This window comes from Lissotriton vulgaris, chromosome 1_1 (genome assembly GCF_964263255.1).
Source record: "Lissotriton vulgaris chromosome 1_1, aLisVul1.2, whole genome shotgun sequence".
NCBI lineage: Eukaryota > Metazoa > Chordata > Amphibia > Caudata > Salamandridae > Lissotriton > Lissotriton vulgaris.
Window position 1 is genome coordinate 2,125,651,914 of NC_141685.1, and position 24,223 is coordinate 2,125,676,136.

At 46.4% G+C, this 24,223-nt stretch overlaps 1 protein-coding gene across 1 annotated transcript in view; it reads right to left on the reverse strand.

Moving 5' to 3' along the window:
* Positions 1-23,925, reverse strand: part of LOC147751703 (carbohydrate sulfotransferase 1-like) — a 202,168-nt gene extending 178,243 nt beyond the window's left edge. The window contains exon 1 of the mRNA XM_086939246.1: positions 23,825-23,925. The gene's annotated coding sequence lies outside the window, so the exon portion shown is untranslated. The remainder of the gene's footprint in view (positions 1-23,824) is intronic.
* Positions 23,926-24,223: the final 298 nt, after the last annotated feature.

The following is a 24,223-nucleotide window of genomic DNA, read 5'->3' on the forward strand; positions in this document are numbered from 1 at the left end:
ATGTTAACTAGGGTAGGCAAAAGGATCCCTCTGAGCCAGTTGCTGTCACACTCCGCGCAACCGCAGGTCCTTTCTTGGAAAATACAGGGTATCTGATACCCAATTTTCCCACTAAGAGAGCAGGAGGTCATAAAAAGACCCTTTACATATCTCCAAGGCGGATCTAAACAAGCCTTGAGCTCAAGAAAAACAAGGACCGCAAATAACTTGATAGAAATGTCAGAACAAACAAAGACGTGTATGAACCGTGGCCTCCAAATATTGGCAGCAACTAGGGCAACCTAAGCTGCCAGAACCATATGTACTAGAGGCTGATGAATATTATGATCTTAAAACACAACGATTCAGAGGCTCATGATAAAACAGGTTTGGACATACCAACCCTTGCACGAACAGGGCGGAGGCGTCATTCCCAGTCTCTCGCCAAGCCCAACCATTAAGGCATGCAGATTGGCCAGTTATTTAACATAGCCACAGGCTTTAAAGACCTGGCCACATGAAGTTACTTAATTCCAAGTATCTTCCTTCAAGTAAAAAACCCGATGAAATTATAAACTATTAATTACACTAGTTTGACAATTCGAAAGTCCCATAAAACTTAAATTGCCAAAATCGCCTCCATGAATAAGGAAGGCCAAACAATGTGCAACTGTAAATAAAGTCATAACTCTTACCTTTGTTTTGATGATCACTATTCTTTGTTAGAGCAACACCCATGTTTCTATCCCACGTTCTCTATGTAAAACATGCTGTAACACATTGGTTACTGCTCCAATGCCCTGCTTTTGGAACCAAGGCCTGAAGCAGGGAAAGCAGCATGGACGGAAGCCCCTGCCTTGGTGTGAGAGCGGCGCAAAAACCCCGAGGACACATCAGCCACAGACGACCAAGGCCAGAGAGACTGAACGAGGGCCCAGCCAGGGGAAACTGGGAACCGCCCAAAGACACTCCCACCGAGCACCAGAGGGGCAAGGAAAGAAAAACACACACCCAGTGTGAAAGCAGAGATGCCACCACCCATCACCACTCACCACACAAAGGCACTCAAACCACCGAGCCCTGAGGCTGAGCCCATTCAAAAAAGCCCCTGTGAAACCAAACACTAGCTCATGAACTGTGCAACTCGAGGGATAGATCTGCTGTCAAAGGTCTGAGCCCGTGAAAAAACGCCAATGGAGCCCAAGTTACAGAGCGAGGATGCAGCATCCCGATCACAAACAATTCACAAGCTCATTACGTGCTCCAGGATTCCACCTGAATAGAGATGCATACAGGTTTATCACGCGATCCTGGAGCACGACATGCGATTGTGAATTGTTTGTGATCGGGATGCTGCATTCCACACTCTGTAATGTGAGCTCTTGGGCCTCTCTGCCCTCTGTCGTGTTTATACCCAAGGGGCGCGTTCCCTTAAAAAACATTTACTGCTATCACTATAAAGAATTTTTTTAAAAGTCTGTATAAACAAACGGGTCAAAGCAAAAGCAGGAGGAATACTGAAATTAGGCGCTGCTTCTGAGAGGAAACATAAGGAGGGACAAAGAATGGACAGTAAGCAATTGCAGCCAAGCCTTTTGAAAGGACATTCATAGTAACCAATAAATGGCGCATGGGCGGGAAGTTAGGCAAGAAGTATATACAACAGATCAAGAGACAGTGCATGTGCTGTTAAGGCTCGACCTAAAAACCACCCGCCCAAACACTACTACCAAGAGTGCTTATGAAATACGCATAGCTGAGATGTATTTAATACAGTGCACTGATTTAGTGCCTCAAAGAATTAAACCCAAAGCATTATGCTTTGATCTAAAAATGTGAGAAAGACTGAGATAATCGTGTAGTGGCTAAATCACACAAAAAACTTTCATCAATCCTGACTTCCAATTGACCACATTGTGTGATCCTAAGCAATTTTTTTTCACAATGTTTTTTTTCTTTCTTCATCACATGGAAGCACCATGAAATACATCAGTTTGGGGTGGCTGCTGCACAGAACAAAATACTATAATGTTACCCCATCTATAGTAAAACACTTGGGCAAAAGGCAACTTTCCTTTTGATTCACTAATAGGATCTTCTTAATGATACTGTTGGGGCATGAATGTTTTTTAAATTAATGATTGGATGCTAACACTTCTAACAATTGCCATATAATGCAAACCTATAATATAATATACTAAACACTAAACTCAGCGCCAAGACGCCTTCGGGCATTCGCGCACTCTACAAATAGATAAATCAAATCAAACTTAAATCCGTTGAAACGATCACCTTATAAAGAAATACACAGAGTCTTGATCATGTATGCACTGGACTCTCCGAGGCAAACAGCAGACCGCTTACACATTCCCCTCCACACCTAAAGCTTTGAAAGTTAGCGCTGCTCGTGGCGACCCTGCAGGAGACAGGGACCGCCCAGATGCAAAAACAAATGGTTTTGAAGCATGCTCTAATGGCATTTGTTTTGTTATATTGTTAGTTTTGAAGAGCCGAGGCACTGCAGGCGGGAAACGCACCCAGCCAATCCTACCCACAAATCTGGCCCCCATCAGCTATGAAACAGGTCCTCACCCTGACCCCCAGTGCCTGGGAACGCCAGTTCAGGCCTGTGGATGACCGCACATCCCAAATAATATTCCATTTTCTTACAGATAAGGATACCAATTACAAACTGAGATAGCATTAATGAAAATAACCTACAAAAGTAAGATAAATAAGTACAAAATGTAGGGTGGTGGGAGAAAGTGGCATGAGGTGGAATGAAAACAAGGCAGCTTTGGCATTCGGTAGCACTGGCTGTAGGCTCCTAATTAAACTCTGAGCTTCTTTATTTATTTATTTTCTTACAAATGTGGAACTGACACATCTGATGGAATGAAAGTGAGAAAACAGAGTATATATGTTTCACAGATTCCATGATCCTCAGCCAGTCATACATTATTCATAATGTAAAGGATGTTACTTAACAGCCAAATACAAGGAAGGCAACATTGCTTGCAGGTAGAAGGATCCCTCATCATGTGAATGGCTCAGTGAAGGTAGTGAATTTTCTGTTGTGCCCGCAACCTGCTGATGGGGACACACAGACTATGCTGATAGGGTGTAAGAAGGCCCACTTGTTTTGGAAGAAAAATAGACCCCAAAATAAATGGAATGATAGCTAGAGAGCTGTCAATAACAGTTTGTTCAATGACGGTTCCATTGTCATCAGCTAGGTAACAAGAGTGTAGCTTAAATTTATTTGGACACTTGGGACAATGAGGTGGAAAACTTCATGTTGTTGACAGTTGTGCATGCTCACCAAATTCTATTCAACTCTTGTAGAGGAGCTGTGCAGGGGTAGAGGGACTATGGGGAGTGATGCATAACAGCCCCATCTCCTTCATGCCCCATGCTCCCAGTTTACTATAAAAGTAGTATATACCTGACAATCTTCTCACTTAACACACAAATATTGCAAATGCAGCACGCATAGAAAGAGGAGAAATAAAAGTATTTCTCCTCGTTTTGCTTCCTTACACCTCCCCTGTAGAGGCGTAGGATTCGGATGCATTTCCAGGTTTATAGAATGCTGTAAATCTGGGAATGCGTCATGTTCCACGGGTGTTGAGTGGGAACATCCACAGCCCCTTTCAGGCAGAGTTATGGGTGAAAGAGAAACATATTTACAAGGCCATAAAAAGTCATTTAGGGTGTCTTTACATGTCTTGAAACTATAGGGAATCACATTGCGCTGCTAGTGCGTCAATAAAAGCGACGCACTGGGCTTGTAAATACTCCCCTCATTGACAGCAAAGTATCCTCTGCAGACTGGAATACCCTGTCAGCCACAGGCCTATGGTCCCACTTCTGAGTCTGCAGATATTATTCCTCCACTCCGCCCAGGGTCTCTGGGGATACAGTCAAGTGATTGGTGCACACAAGACCACAGGCTTCTGAACCCGGGTGTCCACTGCTCCAACATCAATGCAGTGAAAACAAAACACTTTCTTCACTAGTCTGACAACAGAGCAGTGACTAGCCAGATTTTTAAACTCTTATCAAGGATAATGGTTTCCCAGGGAAGTTCTACACAGTAACTCCATTCTACTTTCCCCTTTTCTGAATATAGCTCAAGCCATCATGCTGGAATGCAGATGGTTGCTTGAAAAATAGGTGATGTCCCACTGATAAGTCTTTTACCAATGAACTGACCTAGTAACCAATAATCAAAATTCTCCTCCAACATAAGTGCTATGGATTGTTTAGGATTTATCATTCGTTCACACTATTTCTTCACATTTTTCTATTCTTTTTTTTTACAGAACCGCCGCTACTTGTATAATTTCTCTTCCTTGCACAGTAAGAACACATATAGATAAATTGGACACTTAGTCAAAAGATACACACATTGAACAATAAAAATTTGCATATGCACTACCTACTCAAATCGACGCAAGTGGTGGTAGATAAATGTTCAAGTACCAGTGCTACAGGGCCTGCCAGATATGTAATTTTATATAATCTGCCCCAACATGTAGGGTTATTATACATTTAGTTGATACAATCAAATGAGACTTTTATTCAGTGAAGGATGGCACTGATCAAATTTGTACAATACTAGATCTGAAGGTGCTAAAGAATAACAATGAAACTGTTAAAATAAGAAAATACAGAGCATTCACGAAATCTGCACGTCTTACCAAGAACTGCAGATAATTGTGAAAAATTGTAGGAGAGGTTCAAATTCTTCATATTCTTTCTTTGGCCAACTCAACGTTTCAGAAATTGGTTATTTTAATTTTTAGCTAGATCATTGCAAAGTTCTAATCCTTCTAAAAGCGATAGAATTGCATAATTGTACGGGTAACTGCGTAAAAGGCTGTTGAGTCAATGAGAAATTCACTTGACGCGCTTTTGCTGTTCATAGATACCAAATGTATGTGTTCTGCTTAAATCTGTTTTGATCATGTCACTTCAATACCAATCTCGTCTAACATTACTATTACCGGTACCAAATTCTCCTGAACCACGGGCATACTCTGAGAAGTAGAAAATATAGGCAGGTTCAATGGTAACTTTGGACATTTACACATGCATGCATACATATGATTGTGTACTATACATGGTCTGAAAAAGATATGAGTGAAAAAACTGCTCTGTCTTCTCCGCAGCTCAACCCTAAATCGAATGAGTTTTAAAAAGTTCACAAAGACATACACATGCAGTCTGAGTTTAGTGAACCCCGAGAGGTTGTCACACGTGTAAATTACCAGTTTTCTGTTTACACACAAACTGGGATTCACAGCTTCATGAAGAATCGAAATTTGCCTAGCTTAGTAACAGTAAGTTTCAATTCTATTAAGGACACGGAGGCGAGGATTATGCTTTTCCACTCTTCGCTGTTTATTCCAGTACAATCTCACAGCAGCCAGAAATGCTCAAATAAATGCTTCCCAAAACCCAAACAAGGTGGAAAAGCATTAAAACCAAAGAAATGAAACACAATATTTCTGGGAGACAACTACAAATCCCATCAATCCATTAGAACAGTCCTAACATTAGTCATTTTATAGTGTCCATCACATGTAGATAGGGAATCTATCTTGTATCCTCTTTCTTTGCGCGAGGGACGCCATCGTTTTACTGGTCCTCTTTTGAACCTACATTCCCTAGTGGAAGAGACACGTAAGCGTCATACAACAATCTCACGCTCCAACAAAGCAATGTTGAATATAACAGCAAGTTTGATCAATGCATAGCACCAGGTAAAGTCAAAACTGACTAGTTACAGCAATACGGGCGGGAAGTCCTCAGCAGAGACCCGGGAGGGATAATCCTCGCCTCCGTGTCCTTAATAGAATTGAAACTTACCGTTACTAAGCTAGGCGAATTTTGATTCTATGTCAGGACCGGAGGCTTCAGATTATGCTAGTTCAAAGCGTACTTACCACTAAATGCTCAATGTCCACCACCCGTTTGAAATAGAACCTCTTGAAGTTGGAATCAGAGGACCAGTCCGCCGCACGCATCAGGTCCTCCAAACGGGCACCTAGAGAAAATGCCTTAGAAGCCATTGCTCCTCTAGCTGAGTGAGCTCCAAACAGCTTGGTGTCAATACCTGATTCCTGCAGGACCCATCGCACCCACCTTGCAATAGTGGGGGAGGAGACCACCTTGTGTGGCTTTCGTAAAGCAATGAGTAACTGTCTTTCGCCCGGAGGGCGAAGCTCAGTCGTTGAGTCCTCGTACGCCTTCAGGCACTAAACCATGCACAACCTGGGAGTGTCTGTAAAAGCCGTTTAGGAAATTGTCCTGGACGCGGATTTTGTGCGGCGCCCCACTGTAAAGGTAACACCATCTGGTGAAAAAACTCTTGCCGAGATGTCTAAGGCGTGCACATCTGAAACTCTTCTACAAGATACGTAACACAAAAGCATGGCTAACTTAGCCGATAGTACTTTCAAAGAAAGATATTTGTTAGGCTGCCAAGAGAAAGAGATTCTGAACAACATTGACGACCCAAAGGACTGAATAGCGCGGTTCCGGAGGTAATGAAAGACGAATGCCCCTTAGGAGTCTACACACAAAAGGATGATCCCCAACCTGGACTCCCTCTACTGGCTGGTGAGCGGCTGAAATCGTCGAACGCATCGCGTTGATAGTGCGATAAGCCAGACCGTCTGACGCCAATTCCGCAAAGAAATTTAGGATTGGAACGACACCTGCGACCAAGGGATCCAAGTCCCGTCGAAGACACCAACGTACCCACCTGGACCAGGCGGATCGATATCTCTTTGTGGTACTGGTCGCCCAGGCTTCTGACATAAGTTCCTCAGCTGATGTCGAAAAGCCTGGGAGCGACCAACGTCCCCTAAAAGCCGCTATGCCATGAGGCGGAGAGAGGCCTGTGTTATGAGGGGGTGTGGCTCCCCGTCTAGATTCAGAAGAAGACGAGGAAATCGGGGCGGGGGGGGGAGTAGGATTGGAGAATCCCAGGAAAGTTCCAGAAGAACTGGAAATCAAACTTGGGACCTTCAGAACGGCGTCACCACCACTAGCTTTGCACCCTGGCGGTGAAGATGGGCCGCCAGTCGCACTACCATCGAAAAAGAGGGAAACGCATAAGCTCTCTCCTGACTCTAATCTTGGAGGAAAGCGTCATTGGCTTCCGGCCTCCAGCTGAAGAACCGCTGGATTTGATAATCCAAGCGGGACGCAAACAGGTCCACCGAGAAAGGGCTCCAAAGACCGTTCAGCCATTGAAACACCCAGACATCCATCTCCCACAGGCTGGAATCTCGCAGGTATCTGGAGTGCCAACTCGCCACTTGATTGGACCGACCCAGTAAATACTCCGCTGTCACGGATACGTGATGGGCCAGGCAATAGTCCCAAATCTCCTATGCCAGGTTCGCTAGCACCCGAAACCGTGGACCGCCCAGATGGTTGACGTATCAAATCACTGAGACGTTGTCCATCCTCAGGAGATCACAAGATCATACCTACTCTCTGGTCCAGCAGTGCACTGCGAAGGACCCCACCAGAAGTTCCAGACAGTTTATGTGTAAGTCTTGTTCCTCTGAAGACCAGGCGCCTCCTGTGGAGAATTTCCCGCAGCGGGCGCCCCAGCACGAACGGCTGCCGTCAAACTCTATTACCAGATCCGGGACTGATCCGAAAATCGCCTGACCGTTCCAGGCCTCCATATGGGTGAGCCACCAGGACATCTCCCCTTTCACCTCCTCTGTGAGGGGAACCAACTGATCGTAAGACACACTTCTCCTGAGATGATGCGCCTTGAGACGCTGAAGGGCTCAATAATGGAGGGGCCCCGGAAAGATTGCCTGGATGGAGGAGAGAAGCCCCACCACCCTGACAATCTGGCGCAGGGATGTGTGTGATTTGGAAATAGTCTGTCGCAGTACATGCCGAATCTTGGCCATCTTCCTGGACGGAAGCCTTAAGGATGCCGGAGAGAGTACACGACAAACCAGAGGAAAACCGCGGACTGCGTCGGAACGAAGACAGATTTGTCCCTGTTGATGACAAATCCTAACCCTTGCAGCAAGGAAATCGTATGCTGAAGTTGAAGGCCCAGCTTCACAGGGCACTGGGCCATCAAAAGGATGTTGTCCAGATAGACAAACATCCAAATGCCTTGGCTCCGCAGGGCTTCCACCGCCGGGTGAAGCAGCTTAGTGAAGAACCAAGGGGCCGAGGAAAGTCCGAACGGAAGGGCCATGAATTCGTATACCTGATCGTTCCAGATAAACTGAAGGAAACAACGCTGTGGGGGATAGATGGGCACCACCAGGTATGCATCCTTGTGGTCCAAACGGACCATCCAATCGCGTGGAAGGAGGACATCTCGGAGAAGATGGATTCCTTCCATCTTGAAATGTTGGTAGACCAACGAACTGTTGAATTCTTTGAGGTTGATTACCGGACGCTTGCCTCCATCGGTTTTCTCCACAAGAAAGAGGTTGCTGTGGAACCCTAAGGGATGGCGAGTTGACTGACAAATGCCCCCTTTGTGCAGAAGCTCTGAGACCTCTTTGTCAATCAACTGTGCATCTGTCAATGAAAAAACGATAGGGCATGTAGGTCTTAACTGATGGGGTTGGTCATAAAACTCGATATGGAATCCAGGCACAGTCTGTAAGACCCATGCATCTGCCGTGATTGCTGCCCAAGCTTCTGGAAATGCCGCTATCCGGCTGCCAATTTGAACCTGGTCTGCAGAAATAACACTTACCGTTTGAACTGGTGATGCCGGCGTTATTTCTGAAGCCACCTCGTCCTCTGAAGCGTTGGCCTCTTGTAGGATATTATTTTGTGTAGTTGGCCGAGGTGTTTTATTGACCTCGCCCGGAGCCTTGACCCTTGTTGGAAAAATTCTGCCCGCCGCGGCCTGTCACATGGCCCCTACCGCGACCGGCCCCTCGAGAGAAACGCTGCTGAAACACCCTTTTTATACTGGACTGGCCTTGTCCAGGGAAGTGAAGGATGACACAAACTTCCGTAACTCTTTAATGAAAGGGTCTCTGAAGAGGCCCCCTTTGGCCACCGCTCCTGCCTCAGAAGAGGCTAAGTCACCCAACTTCGGGGCCAACTTAATTAGGAGTGAACGTTTACGTTCGGTTGAGAGGGCACAATTAGCGTTCCCTAAAAAAATAACCGCTCTCTGCGCCCAATTGGACAAAACTTCAGGGGAAATGGTGGATCCTGACACTTTCGCCTCCTCCGCCATGTCCAAGATCTTTGTAATGGGACCTATGGCGTCAAGCAACTTTCCTGGCATGACCACCAGGAGCGGTCAATGCCTTTGCGGGGATCCTTCATGAATTTTGCCATGAAGGTGGCCATTTTCGCATCCAATTCAGGTGTCAAAGCGACCTTTCCCTCTAAGGTGGGACGTGGACACTCCCCTCGCAGACAGCTCCTCGCTTCCTTTTCCAGGGGCTTGAGGAAGCGCCCCACCACAAACTTCGGAGCCGTGCCCATAGACACCGAGAGAACGGGGGTCAGTAGTGGCGCAGGGGTGGGGTTGGTCACCTTAGCTAGAAACGCATCCCGCAGACGTTCCAAGGCATCCCTACCACACCTTGCGCCGCCACCGAGTCCCCCTCCCTGCAAGCCTTCTTGGGCATTGGAGGCACTTCTCCAGGAGGTGGGTTAGTAACTGGTGCACCCAAATGTGCTTGTGCCAGTTTTACGCACTCCTCGACTATACGAGTGGACAGGTGCTCTTCCATGGGGCCTACAATCTGTGTCACACAACGGTAGATGGAACTGTCCACTGCCTCATAGAACTCATCATCATTAATGTATTGAGGAGTTTCCTCTTCCTCATAGTATCCCTCCTGCTCCATGTGTAATGTCTGACGGATGAAGAGTCAAAGACAACTGAGGGAACGCTGAACAATTAGCACTAATGTGGGCAGGCCTGAGGCCAGCTATACTTTTATGCCTGAGTACCCAGGAATGTGAGGCAGCACCAGCCCCAAAATGCGCTGACCATCTCTAAAAGACCGGGTCTTGGCCGCCCGCCCTGCGCGCTGAATTTGACAACCAAATGCTCCCAAACAGGCTTAAGTACATGCGGTAATCACCCGCCAGAGGCAATGAAGGAAAAACAGCGTTTGAACGCCGACAGTGCTCAATTATCGCCCGCAAGCAGCAACGCGGTTAAACAGCTTTACAGACCCCAGCGGGGCGTTAAACTTGAGGGCAATACAGACCCAACTCGTGGGTGTACGGGTGAGGCGGCGGGGGTCAGGCTCCGGCACGTCGTACTCCTCAGCGCGGCTCCCGTCTTTGAAGGGAAACCGCGCTGAGGAGCAGTGAGACTGAACGGCTCTCCCTAGCGGGCTCAAACGCACCGCAAGTACAGCAGGAGATTGCGTCAGGGGTGGAAAAACGCTCCTGCGATCAAACGGGGCTCTGTGCAGGGAAAAAACATACAAGCATCACAGAGCACCCCCAACATTAACATTGAGGCTAATTAGTATAAAAGCATCACCTTAACAACTAAAGACGGTTAATACATTCCAGAGACAGCAAAACCACTTAACTGGCTGCGAAGCAGCGAAGAAAGAGGTAGAGGATACAAGATGGATTCCCTATCTACATGTGATGGACACTATAAAAGGACTAATGTAATCACTGTTCTAATGGATTGATGGGATTTGTAGTTGTCTCCCAGAAATATTGTTTCATTTCTTTGGTTTTAATGCTTTTCCTCCTTGTTTGGGTTTTGCGAAGCATTTATTTGAGCTTTTCTGGCTGCTGTGAGATTGTACTGGAATAAATAGCCAAGAATGGAAAAGCATAATCTGAAGCCTCCGGTCCGGACATAGAATCAGGCCTTTGATATTTTGGGGAATAAAGGGATATTGATCTCAGAAGTTCTTACCAGAGGAAGTTAGGCAGTGTTTTCTGCCACAGCTAAATGCGATCGTCGTCTTCTGCTTCTTTCATTTACCTGCATTGAGGGGGCTGTTCTTACCTTTCCTGTTTCAACAGAGCCAACTTAAATGTGCATTGGCAGCTCCATGGTGCAGTCTATGCCTGGGATTACATGCATCTTTAATCACAGGTCACAGCGACACCAGATTGTCAACACCTGTTTTTTAGGTTTCGCTACCGTCCCACTGCGTAAGCAGTGGGTGGGTGGAGCCGAAATCTTTTGTTAGTAGTATGGGGGGCCTGAACATGCCCCTCTTCTCCATTGGCTGGCCTCGTAAATGCTGGCCAGCCATTGGAGGAGAGGAGCGTCACTGAGTTCAGGGCCCGCCTTGACGCGATTCGGGGGCGTTTCTGGGTCTTTTTTTAAGTCCCGCCCTCTCCTCTTCCCATTGGCTGGAATTTTACCTTCCAGCCAATGGGAAGGGGAGAGCACGCCCCCGAATCCCTACAGGACGCTGTGCTTTCCGAGCAGCGTCTACCGAGGCCATGCCATGAGGTAAGCCTCTGCCCCCCTGTTTGTGCCGTTGTTTCTTGTTGCTTTTCTTGCCCATCTTTCCTTCTACACTGACTTTACCTATGCGGTGACGTCACGAAAACAACTCACTGTAGTAGAACTCACATGGGTGGAAGCAGGCGCCTGTCCCCTCCTCTCTCCCCTCCCCCTGCTGCCTTTCGTCACACTTACTCCTGCTCGCAGCTGCATTAAGGACCCAAGGCTCCCAGCAGGCGACTATTTAAAGAAGGGAACTGTTCTGTTATCCATGGTGTGATGGGATGGCTGCACGGTGAAAGCGTCAACAGGCGCGCGCTACTTAGAAGGGGCTGGGGCAGTCTTCTAAAGCTTTGCCGGTCCGCGGAAATCTGGGACACCTGGCGCACTAGTGAGAGCGTAAGAAAGCGGCATATAGAGGGAATGCAGCGAACGAAACATAAATCAATGACAATTATTCAGAAAACCTGAGTAGCGCTTCGAGACAGCTTTGTCAATGTGTGGAAGTGTAAAGTGCATTAAAAAAAACACATAATGTTTCTTTCTTCCCCTCTCCACCGGACCCTTCTACTCTCAGTTTAGCTTTCATGCCACTCTGGCTTTTCTGTCGGCACACAGCGCTTCGAAGTCGCCTACGGACAAGAAGGCGGTTCATTGAGAAGAGGCGGCATGGCATGACTCGAAAGGTGGGGAAACGGGAATGAAATGAAGATAACTATCGGGGTGGGGGTCGTTTTAAACAGTGACAGGGGGTTGGGGGGGGGACTCGAGTGCACCACAGATAGAGTACCTGGTCAGAGAGAGCATGCGTCCGATAGATGAAGCGCAGTGCATAGGACTGCTGCAGCCATGAGCGGAGGAGGCCAGGGTGGCAGCGAGGGATGAAAGCAGACCTGCCCCCGGCGTTTGTACCGTACCTTCCTGCACCCCATCCCACGGGTCTCACGGGCGACGACGCCACTCTGCGCGGAGCTAGCACGGAGGGTAGCGCCGGGCACACTTCCACAAGGGGCAGGTCTGAACCTGCCCCTGGCTGTGGTACAGGGTGAAGGTGGGGCTCCCCCCACCCCTGCATGCCATTTAACACCGCCATGTCTCAAAGCGCACACAGCCTGACTCTGCCCCAAAGGAAACTAACAGTTTCAGTATCCTTCATTTTTGCGGAAAAAGTGGTGGCAAAATCACATAATTCTAGTGTCACTGGTCCTGACGCAGTGCTTCTTAAAGAGCTGTCTTCAACTTGTTCCTAAATTGCGGCAGGTTTGGCTGGGGTGCTCCTAAGGGACACAGGTGATTTGCCCAGAATCACAGGATGTTGAGCCCACGTGAAATTCGAACCTAGTTCACCAACTCCAAAGTCACTAGCTCTTGCCATTATGCCACATCTTCTCCTATCTTCAGTTATTGGAAAAAGTCATGAGTTCAAATCCGAATAAGGCAGACCCAGTCTTTCATTCCTCCGAAAGGTGGTAAGTCCATGTTTTACAGTGTTTAGAAACAGCAGAATAGTAGCGTTTGGTGCTATACAAAATGCATTATTATTTCTTCTGGGTACATAATTGTTCTACTGTTCCTTCTCAGAGACTTTAGTGGCAACTGGAGTGAAAGACACTGAATTTCTATTACATGTAAAACACAGTAATAGCGAGCTGTTACATACGTAGAGCACTTCTGCCACTTCAAAGCACTGTAATTTGCAGACACTGGTATTACCCAGATCTAGAAGCACTCAGTTTATCGACTTTGGAAGGATGGAAACTGAGTCACCCTGTGTTTGGGGTGAGTCTGAACCATCCCGTGTGGGCTGTAATTGGCTCTGAGAGTCACAGACACCTTTCTCGCCAGACATAGCAGGGAGATAGTCAGAGGTCCGTTCATCCTAGGGGTGATGGGGAACAGAAAGGAAACAAGCTAGAGAGAAGGGTCATGGTGGTAGAGGTCTGAGCCCCCATGTAGTAGGGTCCCAGTTGGGTCACGCATAAGAACCAATGCACAGTTCTAGAACAGGAGTAGGGTAAACCAGTCCCCATGGGTAATGTATACAAACCAGCCGAGTAATTTAGCAAACAAGCAAGTCAGAGGACTTTCCCTCAGAGGACTTTTCCACCCGAAGGTTGTGTATTTTTTTGGAAATTAATCAAATTAATCTACACTATTAATTTTATAAATCGTGCTTCTAAGTATTTTGGGCCGCTGCATAGAGCCCTAATTAATGTGCGTCTATGCAAAAACCTGCGGGCCTTATTTATGTCCTCCTCTGTGATAAGGCACTGCACGTCTTATTTGTCACTGAAACATGACTTTCTGGCACTTCTAAGCCAGTGACTGAAATGGCGATCCCTTTGGGATATAAAATATGTAATCCGGTTTGCCTTAATGAGAGGGGTGGTGGCATCGCAACTGTAAACTAACAGGACTACAATTTACTAACCTTCATCATAAAGGCAATATCATGTACAGTCAGATATTACAAAGGCTCCTGGAGAACGTTGCCATCTATTTATGAGACCCGCTCAGTAAAGGCAGGCGGATGAAGTGTGAGTAGATTCAGTGCAAATAACACCTTTCATCATGGCAGCTGTAACGTGAAGGATGGTTGTATGCAGCCTGTCAGTTGGACTTTCCTCCCAGGAGCTGGAACCAAGCTCCAGCCTGACCACGTATGGTGGAGATAGGGAGCGCACATTCTAAGGCTTGTCAACAAGAAGTCTTTGGTTTGATCAGGTGAAGCACCTTCACAAACACCAATGCACTGGAGTTAATTTGAGAAAGAGTAACAGCTCACGCCATAAAAACAGTGGCAACAAAGGCAACTCTGTCCTCAGGAGTGCCCCTCCTGAAACATTGTAGAGCGGCAAAAAAGCGAATTAATCTCTACAGATTTTTCTGAAGTAGTAGTATGGGTAATTAACGTCCTAGAAACTCTGTATAAACTCTGAATAATTAATTGTTGACAAAACCACAAAGCACGTCTCTTCCTCCTTGTTTCGAATAGTCTATGCACCGAAAGGGTTATTGGCGTGCTTTACAGAGCTAAACATCGAAGAAACAAATGTAAAAATAAATAAACAACCATTAATCGGTGTAACAATTTAAAGAACATGATCAAGTGACCTGACATTTTAAATCGAGATCTTCCATCACACCATACTCTCTCATCTAATCTTGGGTTTTCGCCATATGGATGCTCCGAGTGTCAGGTGCATCCGTGAGAGTAGCATACCCCACAAGACTTTATGACTGTATTTCCTCCTGAGCTTGGTAGAACTTCCTATTTTATATTTCCTCATTCACTCTTTTTTACACAATGAAAGTAAACTAAGTGAAAAACAATGTATAATGCGCACAAATACCAGAAGCTATAAAGCTCCTAGCCCAAAGCCAGGCAATGAGATGTAGGACTGTAACCTTGGGTGGACTGAACAAAATTAGAAAGGGACGAGCCAGCTGTTTTACTGGAATTCGAACCTGGGACCGGCATATTACACATGCACAGATCTCCGCAGTCCGTGCATCAACCCGCTCAGCTATCTGAATTGGAATTTTTTACCAGTAGTTAGCGGACATAGGTCCGCATCAGGTGCACAACCCACTTGGCTATCTTACCAGGACTGGAATGGTTTTACACGTGGCATTCAGACCTCTGCGGTAAAAAGTTGTGCGGTCTGAATGTAGTGGAAACCTGGGAGCTGATACTGCAAGCTCCAAACCTGCCGAACTACCTTGCTAGCACTGGGCCCGCAAATGGTGCACGCATTTCTGCAGCTCGCACTCTTGATTTGCACCGACGCAGTTGAACCCCCTCAGGGCACTCAAAGCTAAGACCTGCACGTTGCACTCGGACCTCCCAGTGGCAGGGGCCTTAACCCACCAGCCTGTTATACCAGTGTCATCTACCACGACCCCCTAAGCCCCTTTCACCCATCCCTTTACTTTTGTCTCGGCTCTATACTTGCCAAACCTTCATTCCAAGACGCCATCCAGTTACCCCAATCTCTCAGTCCACCTCCCCTTCATTTCCTCCTCCCTGCCTGTCTCTCCTGAGTCCGTCTTCTCCTCTGGTGCCCCTTCTTCCCACCATCAGTTCACGACACTTCGCCTCACCTACCCCTCCATCACTCCACACAGACCCCGCTGCATCCCGTCTGTTATTCAGCTCCAGCCCCTGCCGAGCCTCAGCCAGGCTCCCTTCACACCCTCTCATCCTATCCTTCTCACATCTCCTTCACTTCGTCCCTCCTTCTCTCCACTACCCGGTTTCACTCAGCCATTCTTCCCTCTGCAGCCAGCTTGTCCGGCCCCCTTCCTTCAGCTCTCCTGACGTTTCTTCTCTTCATCTCCTCCCTCGTCTTCCCCCCTCCATTCCGGCCCCTTCCCTTCGTACCCACTTCCTACGACCCTCCCTATCCCTACACCCAATAACTCTATCCCTCCCTCGTCCTTGTATACCACGTCCACCATCCGTCCTTGGCGCCCCACCCCCCTCCCTACGACCCCCTCGTCCCTCCTTCAACCCATCTCTTTTTGCCTGCCATCCCTCATTCACAGCATAATCTGAAAAAGTGTGGGCAGAAGGTGAGGTGGGGAGCTAGAAGGGGGAAGGAAGGGAGAGAATCGGGTGCTAGAAAAGTTTACGCTATATAAAACTGCATTAAGTAAAATAAATACTTGCACCCATTCACAGCATAATCTGAAAACGTGTGGGCAGAAGGTGAGGTGGGGAGCTAGAAGGGGGAAGGAAGGGAGAGAATCGGGTGCTAGAAAAACTCGAGGAAGATTACTTCATATCATTTTTTACACCTAGTTTTATTTTATTGTAATTGTAACGGATCTTTGTGTAGAGTGCAGAGTAGTGAGTGTGCAGAGTAGTGAGTGTGCAGAGTAGTGAGTGTGCAGAGCGACTAGAGAGTGCAGAGCGACTAGAGAGTGCAGAGCGACTAGAGAGTACAGAGTGACTAGGGAGTGCTAGAGAGTGCAGAGTGACTAGGGAGTGCTAGAGAGTGCAGAGTGACTAGGGAGTGCTAGAGAGTGCAGAGTGACTAGGGAGTGCAGAGTGACTAGGGAGTGCTAGGGAGTGCAGAGTGACTAGGGAGTGCAAGGGAGTGCAAGGGAGTGCAGAGTGACTAGGGAGTGCTAGGGAGTGCAGAGTGACTAGGGAGTGCAGAGTGACTAGGGAGTGCAGAGTGACTAGGGAGTGCAGAGTGACTAGGGAGTGCAGAGTGACTAGGGAGTGCAAGTGAGTGCAGAGTGACTAGGGAGTGCAAGGGAGTGCAGAGTGACTAGGGAGTGCTAGGGAGTGCAGAGTGACTAGGGAGTGCTAGGGAGTGCAGAGTGACTAGGGAGTGCTAGGGAGTGCAGAGTGAGTAGGGAGTGCAAGGGAGTGCAGAGTGACTAGGGAGTGCTAGGGAGTGCAGAGTGGCTAGGGAGTGCTAAGTGACTAGGGAGTGCTAAGTGACTAGGGAGTGCAGAGTGACTGCAGAGTGACTGCTAGGGAGTGCAGAGTGACTGCCGAGATTAAGCTAATGGCAATGTAAATGACAATGCCATTTATTTATCTGTTTTCAAAACCAACACATAAATACAAATTTTGTCATTTACATTGCCAATAGCTCTAACTTTTCCAAAGGCGAAACCATTGCATTGTAAATGCTTGTTTAAATCAGTGTGGAAAGAATATTTCCAGAGCTGTACAATAAATTCAATAGATTGACTCTCAGTACCTCAATTCTGTCCATATTGTGTGCACATCTCCTAATGGCCTCAACCTCTCACTTTCACAGGAGAAGACCTCTCGACATCTGCAATCTGCCGTCCATTGTTAATTAGAGTACCCATTATCAAATATCACACAGGTGAGGCATAGTTGTTTTAGTGCAAGTTCCCAAGCTCTGGGATGCTCTTATGATAGATACATCTGAGAAATGCTTCCCAAAGCAATTTGGAGATTACTATTCCCAGCCATGAGGTGAGCACAGCTTTGGTGCACGTGTGAAAATTCCTTTAAAAAAATACGCATATGGCCACTGATTATGCAAATGATTCCATATGAATTCAGTCTGTGTATCCAATGAAGATTTCCTGGAGGACCCCCTTAGATGAACATGAGACCCCTCTGACAGATGCTCTTTTTCTCTGGTCTAGTCAGCAGTTTTCCGAGGTCTAGAGCTGAAGAGCCATTAAAGAGGTAAATATGCCCTCCTCCACTAGCCATATCAACTATCAGACCAGCTGCTCTACAAATAAAACCCAGAACTCTAAACTTGAAATCACCCTTTAACTCTGTAACAAGAGCTACTCAATTTAAAGGTCGCATATAAAAAATGAGGTACACTGCGGAAAACATATTCATAAGCTCACTAGGGAGGATGAAAAAAGAATGCTTTACCAGAACAAGGAGTGATTAATATATTCCTCGCCCTGCTTCTTTTATGTTTAGTGCTAATATTTCGTGGAGATAAAAGGCTTTTTGAAGATCTGGAAACACATTTTAAACATTCCCCTAACGTGATAGGATGGCTTCAACGTGTGAGGTGCCATCATGCCTGAAGCACTAGCACAGACATACCTTTGATTAGAATATTAGGTTGAATTTAAAAGACAAATATAAACTCTAGCATGTACGCCTACGTGAAGGACCATAATTACTGTCTGTAATACGAACCTGCTCTTCAAAAAAAAAATGCGTTGGTGGGCAGTTTTATTTAAATTCAGGTTCTCCTGCACGCGCTGTCTCCCTCACATCCACATCAATTTAGTGCTTCAGAATAATCTGATTAAATCTTGTTTTATATTCAATCACATTAGTAATTCTGTTGAATCCATTTGCACATTATTACCACTGAATCCACCGCAACCGCTATGTAACTTACATTAACTGTATAATATATACACTATTGCACCATTGCAGTACGAAAAATAACTAGCAAATGTATGTTTGTCCACTCAGGTTCAAGTAAATGCTTTCATTTAGGTACATGTAAATGTGTTTGTTAATGACACAGCCCAGGTAGTGAAGCCATCAACCTCTTCCAGTGCATTGGCTGCAAGAGTGACTGCAGTTGTGTTAGCTGGGTTAGCCTTCTGATTTTTTGCGTGGATGTTGGTCAAGTTGTGGTAATGTGGCTGCCATATTGTTGGTCTTCTCTTACATCTGCAGATGGCTATAGGAGAGTAAACACAAGATAATGGATGGAGTGCTGAAACCGTTTAATCACTCACCCTCATTCAAGAGATGTGGGTTTAATCAGTCATTCTTTTGCTCACTATGCCACCCCAGTTTGGACCCAGCCATGTGCAAATCAGGCTTGACCCTGCTCCTCATGAGAACAGTCCAGCCCAAATTGCCAGGCCAGGTCCTCCCTGGACCAGAAACAAATAACCTGGGACCGGTTTCAGGGTCTCATCCCTCATCAGCCAGGCTACCTTGAATCCAACAGCACAGCAAGCAAGGGACCTATTTCTGGAAATACCCTTGGCCACTTAAGGCAAGCATAGCAAACACAAGATGATGGCCAGGGTGCTGAAACTTTTAAACAACTCACCCCCAGTCAAGAGATCTGGGTCTAATCCATTATTCTTTTGCTCATTTTGCCCCTAGAGTCTAGCTAGCCTGCATGATGAGGGGTGATCCCAAAACCGGTCCCAGGAAGCTTGTTTCCAGTCCAGGCAGGACCTGGCCTGGCAGTTCGGGCAGGACTGTTCCCATGGAGAGCAGGGTCTAGAATGATTTGCATTTGGCTGGGTTTAAACTGGAAAGGAATGGGGAGCAAACATAGATGGATTTATGCTCCGATTCCTGTACTGGGGTGAATGTTTGGCATTGTTCTGCATTCTGTTCATTAATTGCTCTTTTTGCGTTTGTATAGGGGAGTAGGGCCAGGCAATCTGCAAAGTCCAGGTCGCTGAGTCTTATCCAAGGTGTCCATTGGATCCCATTTCTTCTCCTTGCTGTGGATGTTTCCCTTATCCAGTATATGGCCAACAGAAAGAGAAAAGGTGAAAGCAAACATCCCTGAAAAACTCCGATTTCCACTTGGAAGGCTTTCATGAGTTGTCCTCTATTGACTGTCTTGCATGTCTTTACCTCGTAAGAGTTCCTGGTGAGGTTTGCTGACGCTGATGTCAAGGCAAGAATCGGCAAAGCAAGGGATGATTGCTAAAGAAAATCTAGAGTTCCAAGGACCTGAGAGTGCAAAGCAACATATGGCTTTTTAACAAAAACGCTAAATCAGTCCTTCTGTATGGAGCAGAAACTTGGGAGGACTACAGTGACTACCACCAACAAATTCAGACCTTCATCAACACCTATCTGAGGAAAATCTTCCACATCCACTGACCAAAAACCATCATCAAAAATGACCTATGGCACCAGACTTTCCAACTCTCTGCTCATGAAGAAATCTAAAAAGCTGGGAAGATCACACCTGTCGCAAGTCTTTATAAAACATGATTAGGCAAGCCCTGACTTGGAACCCCCAGGGAAAAAGAAAAATGGAGGGCCAAAAAACACCTGGCACCGAGGCCTCTAGGCTGACTGCAAGAAGATGGGTTACACCTGGTGTCAGATTGAAAGAAAAGACCAGGACAGACACGGCTGGAGAGTCCTGGTTGATGGCCTGTACCCCAGGAGGGTTAGTAGGCATAAGTAGGTAAGTAAATGTGTTTAATCTATTACTGTTTAAAAGTATGTTTTATTAAGATCCTGGTTACAACTGACCCAGTAAATTCAGGGTTGTAGCTTTCATAGGTGCCGTGGGTACCAAGGATCAGAAGACTTAGGGACGCAATGACCCCTGATAATAGCTGCATTTCACAGTTCAAACAGCAGTCAGGGGCCCATTTGCTTCCTTGCACTAGGGCTTATGACATACTGGCTACACCTCGATGTAAATTATGACCAGATCTCAAATACAATAGGTCCGATGTTTATCACACATCCTGGTAAATTTCGGTAGGTCCAATCTGCTAGAGTTTTATGTGGGAAAAAGGTCCAGTAATTACCTGGAATTGTGGGTTTTAGAGTGGTAAGTACCAAATTCTACAGGTTATTCCCCAAAAGGTCAGAATAAAAAATAATAATCACACTCAATACATTTCTAATACCTCAGTGCCAGATTTCATCGGGTGCGATAAATATCGCATCTGACAAAAGAAAATCTTCCTGAGGCTGCTCATATGGATTGTATCTATTTTCTGTGGGTCTAGAGAGACCTCTGTTTGTTTGAGATTACAATTGTGGTCATGTCTACACTTAAAAAACAAATCAATTTTGAAAGGAGACTGCGGAAACTATTATCAAATAGTGCACAAACTATACAATCACTAATGTTATCAATCATAAGTTTTCAATAAAAAAAATCCTTCAACAAGGCATGGGGCTTCCATGGCCAGTATAGCATCTATATGGATGTTCATTGCCCAGGAGACTTTTGCTGATGCGAAATAGCAGTGCCATGTAAAAGACCACTTCTGTTCTTTTGCATTTCTTCTATATTTGATGGTGGGCAGATGGAAGAGGAAACAGATTTAAGTAGGATAGCAGTGGCAGATCCTGGCTGCACCTCCTCTCCATAATTAGCTTCAGGGACCAGTGAGCTCTGTCGCCTCAATTTAAAGGCCACCTCCAGCCAAGGGCCATATCGTTATGTCACCCTTGAGGTGGACTTCACAAATGCATAGTGGTGGCTGGCTAGGGAATCCAAAAGGATTGCAACACTCTAGCAAGGGGAAGTAGTTCTTGTGCACGATTCTCTAGCTGTCACGCGCAAACGAGCAATCTGTCAGTAAATGTGCCAAAAAGGTTCATGACAGAAAAGAGGTTAGTGCCTAGATTTTCAATGGCCACAATTTCCGAGTTAGGGCCTTTTACGCCACTAGAACTGTTTTTGTCTGCCATTGTACATTAGGACATAAAGTATTTAATGTGTGCTTAGAGAATGCAAATGGGGATGGAAGGGGACACAAGCTGTTAGAACCAAGATGCCTGGGTGTGGCAGCAGTAAAGAAGCAGCAAAATGAAGAGGTGTCAGCTACTCAAACCTTACCAGACCTCTCCTTTGTCCAGATAGATGATAGCGGTCTATGTCCGTCTCGGCTAGCAAGGCTAATTCAGGAAAACCTGGGGCACAAGCTTCAGGAGCACTGATAAATGTTTGAGCTCAGTTATTGAATTTTGTTGTTCAAGCATGTTGTGGTTGGGGGGGGGCATCATGAGAATCTTCTATCAATGTCCAGTGATGAATGCGGCCATGTCAGCTGATTCAACTCACCGAGAAGGAAAGGTGTGCTTCAAGGTGCTGGCTGGTACTTAGGCAACAAAACTGCAGGAAGAAGCCTGGACTGGACCGCCAGGGACCGGGTGAGGGAAAAATGCTTCATAATTAAACATTCTGACAATTTTAAATGCATATGCATATCTTTACAACAGAAACTAATACATTATATGCAAAGACAGATGCACCATACTACGAAGACATGACCCTTAATATGCACTTTTACTGGAAAGAAATATGAACTTGTAAACTTTTAAATCAACCGCCTCAGCACCTGTGAGGATGATATAATTAAGAATGTAAATCCTTAACTTCACATGGCATAAAATACCTGCCAAGTCCTCCCGCTTGTTCTCTTGTCCCTTCAAAATGAATTTTATCTAATAGTTATTCAAATCAGCAAGTGCGCGGCTTTAAAATCAGGTTAGTTTCGAGTACAGGCTCGGTATTCGCAAGCAGCAGTCTGATGGACAGGGGACTGGTTGTTTTTTTTTTATAAAAAGGACTGCTTAAAATAAGGACCCACAGCAGTCCATCTTACCTTGGGGCGCTGTGCGCTTGAGAAGGAGCGACAATACAAGTTTTGATATGAATGCATTTCGTTATATACATATTTGTAGTTGAAAATGAACCACGAGTAAAAAATAAATGGGAGTAAAACTGACATGGGGATCCTAGGGGTCCTGTATATTTTAACAGAAAGTTCACTTTTAGGATGGTGCACTTCCGACCTCATAGAGACGAGAGTACTGCCGAGTATTGCAGTGCTGAAGCCAAGCCATCCTTCTAAAGAAGAAATGAACCCCAGGGACGAATGACATTATATTTAAATAACAATATATTAGAGCCAACATTATCCTACTTAATGTCCAGCAAAGAATACCTTTTCTGCAGACAGCCCATATCATTGCACATAACTTCCGTAATACTTATCCACACTGTTCAGTACTTCTGGTTGAAGGTATTGTGGTTGTGATTTCAGGCAGTCCCATATTCTCAATCCTGCCTGACTTGTACCAACTCCCACAACAAAGTAAAGCAATGAAGATGCTCAAAGAGGCGCAAAGGCCTATGTTTGTCACCTGTTTGAACCCGGGCATCACCGCCAACATCACGCCAGGAGAACAGAGGCCAACTCCTGCCACTATTTCTCCACCCTGAGCGGTGGGTGCCCATCTCAATGGGGTGCTCTCGTGACATGCAGCAACATCAAGGTTTAACCAAGGATCTAGATTATATTTGACTTTACATAGCTCTTACTACCCCTGATGAGGCGTTACGGCGCTTTTTCTATCAGCTGCACTCTACTTTGAGAATCCCAGCATGACTGTGGCACAACACTTGACAATATGGAATTAAAAATCACTGCTGCTCATTGTGGAGGCTGCATGTTGGTATTGGATGGTCGCGTCGTGGAAGTTGCCTGTGATTCTAATTTTAGAGGGGCGAAGGCGATAATCCGAGTTTGAGTGCTGATGCAGCGTTTGCTAGGCTTGTCCATCCTTTAGCATGTTTTAACCTTTCTGCTTGTACCTGTAGACAGAGGACAGGTCCGCCTAAAGACAGCTGGGCGTCACGCATCTGGGACCACGATATGAATGCTTAGACGCTTAGTGTAACGTGGAGGTACACTTACTAGTGCTAGCCAGTGACACTGTGCAACATCTGTGCTGAAGGCGTGTCTGCGTCTCTTTACTTCCAGCGCTTCACTTTTAACACTCACACGCGTATTCAAGGATAACTTACTGTTTGAAGGTGCATTATTATGGAAAATAAACAGATATTGTATGTGACGCTGCCATAGCGTTTTAGCAGGAGGCGCCCAGATACTCAAACACTAATAAATAATTCAACTTCAAAGGCAAGTTTGCTGCTGGTTCTGAAGAATGCATTAACGCGCGCGCTGCTCTGTGCTTAATTGCTCAGCACATCTTCTCTGGAAACACCGACCACCAGCAATGCCTGCCCCTGTATGTGTAGGCATTGTTGCTGCACAGAGAGCGCGCGCGAGAGCAGCCAGCGGGGTGAATACAACTCTGCATTCAGCCCCGGATGGCAGGTACCCGGCCTGCGTGCAGTGGCGCGTGAGCCACGAGACGGGCATTCTCCTTACCTTGATGCCTGCCTGAGCATCGGCGTGAAATCCCTTCGCTCCAGCTCTCGCGCTGCTCCTCTCCTGCAGGTCTGCATCTTTCATCCCTCTCCCCCCACAGCGAGCGGGAGAGATGAGTGTGGTATTTAAATAGTGCTCTGCGCGAGGAAGCTCCGCGGAGCAGCCAATGGAAGGGTAGCACCCTTAATGTGATCTAAAGGCGCAGAAAGGGGATTGACCAACCTGCGCGCCACGTAATTGCACATTTTCTGCTCTCCCGGCACCCTGATTAAATATAAAGGGCACGCGCGTCTTTTCTAGGAATGAAGACAGCCGTAGCGCGAGCCCGCCTGCCGGGGAGCCAGCAGTGCATGCGACGAGGCACAATGTGTTTTGTAGCAAATAACGCAATACCGGGCA